Source organism: Numida meleagris, unplaced genomic scaffold (assembly GCF_002078875.1).
Source record: "Numida meleagris isolate 19003 breed g44 Domestic line unplaced genomic scaffold, NumMel1.0 unplaced_Scaffold361, whole genome shotgun sequence".
NCBI lineage: Eukaryota > Metazoa > Chordata > Aves > Galliformes > Numididae > Numida > Numida meleagris.
The window spans coordinates 42645-47807 of record NW_018364586.1 but is presented as its reverse complement, the minus strand read 5'-3'; the positions used below and the strand labels follow the sequence as shown (position 1 = coordinate 47807).

At 56.6% G+C, this 5163-nt stretch overlaps 1 pseudogene; it reads right to left on the bottom strand.

Moving 5' to 3' along the window:
• The window catches only part of LOC110391411, a 6007-nt pseudogene extending 1927 nt beyond the window's left edge, over positions 1–4080 (bottom strand).
• Between the last annotated feature and the right edge of the window lie 1083 nt (positions 4081–5163).

The following is a 5163-nucleotide window of genomic DNA, read 5'->3' as shown; positions in this document are numbered from 1 at the left end:
GTGGACAATGAGGTAGGAACTGCTCCTGAAGAATTTTGGACACTCGGGACACTTAAAGGGTTTCTCTCCAGTGTGGATGCGCTTGTGGCGGATGAAGTTGGAGCTGCCTCTGAAGCTCTTCCCACACTCTGAGCACTTGTAGGGTCTCTCTCTTGTGCGGATGCGCTGGTGGATCTTCAATTTCGAACTGCTTTTGAAGTCCTTGATACACATGGAACACTTGTAGGCTCTGTCACCTGAATGGATGCGCTGGTGGGAAACAAGGTGGGAACTTCGTTTGTAGCTGTTCCCACACCCAGAGCACTTGTACAGTTTGTATCCTGTGTGGATGCACTGGTGGCATTTCAGTTCAGAATTGCTCTTGAAGCTCTTTGAACACTCAGGACACTTAAAGGGTCTCTCTCCTATACGGAGATGCTGGTGCTCAGTGAGTTTGGATCTCCCTTTGACGCTCTTTGTACAATCAGAGCTCTTGCACAATCTCTTCACTGAGTGTACATGCTGGTGGTTAAGGAGGTTGGAATTCCTTTTAAGGCTTTTCCCACACTCATCACTTAGGTTCTGTCTTTCCTCCTCGCACACTTCCTTGCTCCTTGGATCTTCAGGCTGCTTTTCACCTGTGCTGCAGTGCAGGGGGCTCCTCGCTCTCTTTCCCTGATGGTTTCCCTCTTGCTTCTTGAACTGCTCTCCTTGCTCTGGGCCCCCCTGGACATCCCTCCTGATTTGTCCCACTGAGCTACTTCCCCACTGCCTTTCAGGCTCACCATGCTTCTGCAGATCATCCTTTATAGTCATGATCCCATCACCTGCTGGATGACAGAGGTAATCAGAAATAACACACTGTGCCGAATTACTGCCCACTCAGTGACAGCTTTTGCCAGCCCCAGCCTCCTCCTGTCCCCCAGCAGTGGGGCCCCCCAGCAGGGCTCACCTGGGCTGAGCTCTCCTGCCGTGTCCTCCAGGCCACGCACATTTGGGATCCAGGGCTCTTCCCCTTCTTCAAGCATGGAGATCACCACAGGTTTGGGCGCTGGACATGGAGGGTGAATAACAGAAACAGTGGACACAAGAGCACTCCCATCATTCTGAAGCAGAAGCTTGTACAAACAACTGCACTACGTGTCCAGCCCAACTTCTGAAACTGCAGTTACGGCCTGAATGTCACTGGGCCAACACACACTGACTTCCTTTGGATCCCAGCATGACTTTTACATCTCCAAAAATTATGCAAGGATAATTTCTCTAACATTCCCCCTGGGCTTTTTGTTCTAATTTTTCCAAATGGCTCAGTGCCCAAGGCTTCAAAACGGTTTACGAAGAGTAAAGGTAAAGAAATAACCAGGGAGCTGTCAGGCTGCTGGAGCTGGCGGCACCACGCAGCGCAGCAACACCAGGGCAGTTTGCAGGAGCTGATCCAAGCCCACCTGGCTGATGCCTGCTTGCAACGGTGACTCGGGGTATTTTCTCACAGGGCCGAGCGCACGGATCCCTTCTGAAACTCACACCTATCTGGGTTCTGTTCGTGTTGCTGCCGTGTCAGTCCATAAGGAACTGCACGGCCATCACTGCGGGCCCTGCTGGCGGAGGCTCATTCTGCACGGCCAGAGGTGCCCTAACAAGGGGAGGGGAGGGAAGGAAAGGGAAGGCAGCAAAGCCCTCACCCAGCGAGGCCACGGACTCGTACGTCTCCAGCATCACGTCCCGGTAGAGCGCTCGCTGCGCAGGCTCCAGCAGCGCCCACTCCTCCTTGCTGAAATACACGGCCACCTCCGCAAAGCTCACGGGCTCCTGCAAGCAAACAGCTCCTTGCTGGGAGCAGCCCAGGCCCAGGGAAGCGGCTCCAAGAGGACAGAAACTCCGGGCCCGCACGCTTCTCTGTCCCAGCACACAAACGCTGCCTGACGGCACCTCCCTCTCCCCCTGCATTCACATCCCCTGCTCCTCGGCCTCTCCTGCCCGCTTCCCCACGCCCCTACCTGAGACGGATGCGCGCCGGCCATTTTCTGTGCTCCTGCAGCCCGGGAGGATCACGGGTGACAGGCAGACCTTAGACTGGAGCCTGCTGGGACAAGAGAAATGGCAGGGAGCTGGGAGGGGATGCGGCAGCCCCTGCCCAAGCCCAGCCCTCCCCAGCTCAGCTGCAGGGCATTGCCTGCGGCTAAAAGACACCCGGCACTCAGACCAGCAGCGCTGCAGACAGCTCCAATCTTGTCACATCGCTGTTCAACCACCACAGCGCATCTACCTTATAACAACCAATATCATCCTGCTGCTCCCTTACAAATACATCATGTAGCGGAATCCATCCATGAGAAATTGGTGAAGGCTGCACGATGGCAACTAGGGACACCAGCTGATTACAGGAGTCATGGACTGAACTCCAGCCCCAAATCCTTCCATGAATGGGGTCATGACAAATATTATAATTGAGAAACAAGACATCATGAGGGACTTTAAGAGGACAAAAGTGGATGCAACTTCAATGGTAGCATGCCAGAAACAAGATAACAGTGAAGGAAGGAAGGGTGCTTCAGCCCCGCCACAGACAGTGCCAGCAAGGAAAGGAAAACACCCTCCCACTCCCTCCAACCCCCACAGGGATGCAAAGGCCTGAACGGAGAACACACAGTGCCTGCAAGGCATCGCGCCTGCCTGTCAAAGAAAAATAGGATCAGAACATGAATAAGGACCACCCTTCTAAACATACTAATTCCAGATGGACTTTAAGGACAGCCTGCAAAGTCTTTTCAAGAAACAACGGAGCACACATTCTAATCTAAACCAAACTGGGCTCTGGAAAGCCGAGCGTGCCACTCAGACACCAAACAGGTAAGATTACCAATGCAAACAGAACAAAGCGCTGTGCTCCCAGTTGCCCAAGCCAGTTCCCAGCTCTCTGCTCACACATGCACGTCACTCACTCACTCACTCTGCAGTCATCACGCACGGCTTGCAGCATCTTACACAGACGACCTCGGCGCCCATCCCCTCCCTTCAGTTGCTGATCCCAGCCCCCGCAGAAGCAGGGAGCCTGCAGTGCACGCAGTTGGCACAGCGCCTGCACACCTTTAATGCAAAAACTCCCTGACGTGCCACCGTGCCCCATTTCTGCTGCGCCACGCGGGGTGGCATGGATGCGGTGACCGTGGATTTGGAAAAGAACAACTTCTGCCTGAGACTCACGACTCCTTGTGCCACACGCGCTCCAGTGTTACACGCGGATTCACTCCCCAAAGACACGAAACGGCACCGACCTCAGGGAAGGCTCTCATGAAGGGAACTTGCCCGAAAGAAGCAAACACCCCTCGCAGGCCTCGGAAGATGGACACAGCCGTCTCGTTGTCACACGGGCCCGGAACAGACGCGGATCCGCCGCTTGGCCACAAGGAACGCGCTCGGCCACGGGGTTCGGGATCGCCTCCGGCACCGCTCCCCGGCAAGCCGAAGAGATCACCGCTCTGCCGGTCCCGCACCGGGAGCCCGGCAGAGGAACCCTTCCGCACGGCGAGGCGAGGCCGCGGGCCCGAGCGCCAGGCCCCGGCCCCGGGCCGCTTCCCCGCCGCGCTCCGATCGCTGCCCACGCGGCCTCAGCGCACAGAGCGCGGCTCCTCGGGGCGGAGCGGGAAGCGGCAGCCGGCAGGGCCCTCCGGAACTGCCCGAGCGCCGAGCAACGGGCCCCGAGGCGGGGCCGAGGCCTGGGCGGGGGTTAGGCCTGGAGCCGGAGCTGGAGCCTGGAGCCTGGAGCCGCGGCTGGAGCCTGGAGCCGGGGCTGGAGCCAATCCCGATGGGATGTAAGGGAGTTCTTAGATCGGTCTATGATTCTAGATTCTGTCATTCATTCGCTAATTCTCTGACTCCAGCCAGCGCGCACAGCTGCGCATGGAAGCGGCCGCTCGCACGTCACTCCCCTTTTCTTTCCCCTCCTTGGCATCACCCGGCTCTGGGAACACCCATTTCAGATCAGCCTCCTGCGGGCAGCGCGGTTCTGCCCATCAGAGAGCGGGTGAGGACGCAGTGTGCGATCCGAAAGTGAAACCAGAACGGTGAGATCACCTATAGCATCCAGCAGAGTACACATTAAGTGGGCTTTAGACAGCAGCTCCTGCAAAGCCCGTGGTCCCTCATTGCTCAGGGATGCCTTCACCTTCATCTTCTTCCTCCGAGGATAGAATGAGCGTCTCACTGTCTTGTAGGTAAAGTTAGAGTCTAGCTGAAATTTCCTGCATCACATGCTGATTAACAGCAGATCTGCTGAGGGTCTTGGTGTGTGTGCAAACTAAGGATTCTAAGGTAAGAACTAATCTGAAAGCTAAGCTAATTGCTAGGAGTTCTGTGGAACAGCAATCAGTGAAGGAACTCCTCCAGCAATCTGAGTCCTGAGCAGCATGGCAGCATCATTTTGCAGAGCACTAAAGAACAGACGCGGATCCGCCGCTTGGCCACAAGGAACGCACTCGGCCATGGGGTTCGGGATCACCTCCGGCACCGCTCCCCGGCAAGCCGAAGAGATCACCGCTCTGCCGGTCCCGCACCGGGAGCCCGGCAGAGGAACCCTTCCGCACGGCGAGGCGAGGCCGCGGGCCCGAGCGCCAGGCCCCGGCCCCGGGCCGCTTCCCCGCCGCGCTCCGATCGCTGCCCACGCGGCCTCAGCGCACAGAGCGCGGCTCCTCGGGGCGGAGCGGGAAGCGGCAGCCGGCAGGGCCCCCCGGAGCTGCCCGAGCGCCGAGCAACGGGCCCCGAGGCGGGGCCGGGGCGTGGGCGGGGCCTTGGGCTCGGATTAGTAGTGGGGTTACAGTTACGGTTACGTTTAGGGTTCTTGTTAGGTGTAGTTTTAGGGTTAGGGTTTCAGTTAGGGTTAGGGTTAGGATTAGGGCTGGGATCATTTATACTTAGGGTTAGGGTGAATTTGGGTTAGTCTTAAGATAATGTGTGTTTATGTTTAGGGTAACAGTGTTATGGTTTTGAATAGGGTTTGGATTTGAGTTGGGATTAGGACTAGGGGTTTGGGCTCAGATTATTGTCACAGGGTTAGTGTTAGGCTTTGGTTTAGGATCAGTTATGGTTAGGGTTAGGGTTAGGGTTAGGATTAGGGCTGTCATCAGTAAGCATTAGGGTTAGGGTTAGGATTAGGGCTGTCATCAGTAAGCATTAGGGTTAGGGTTA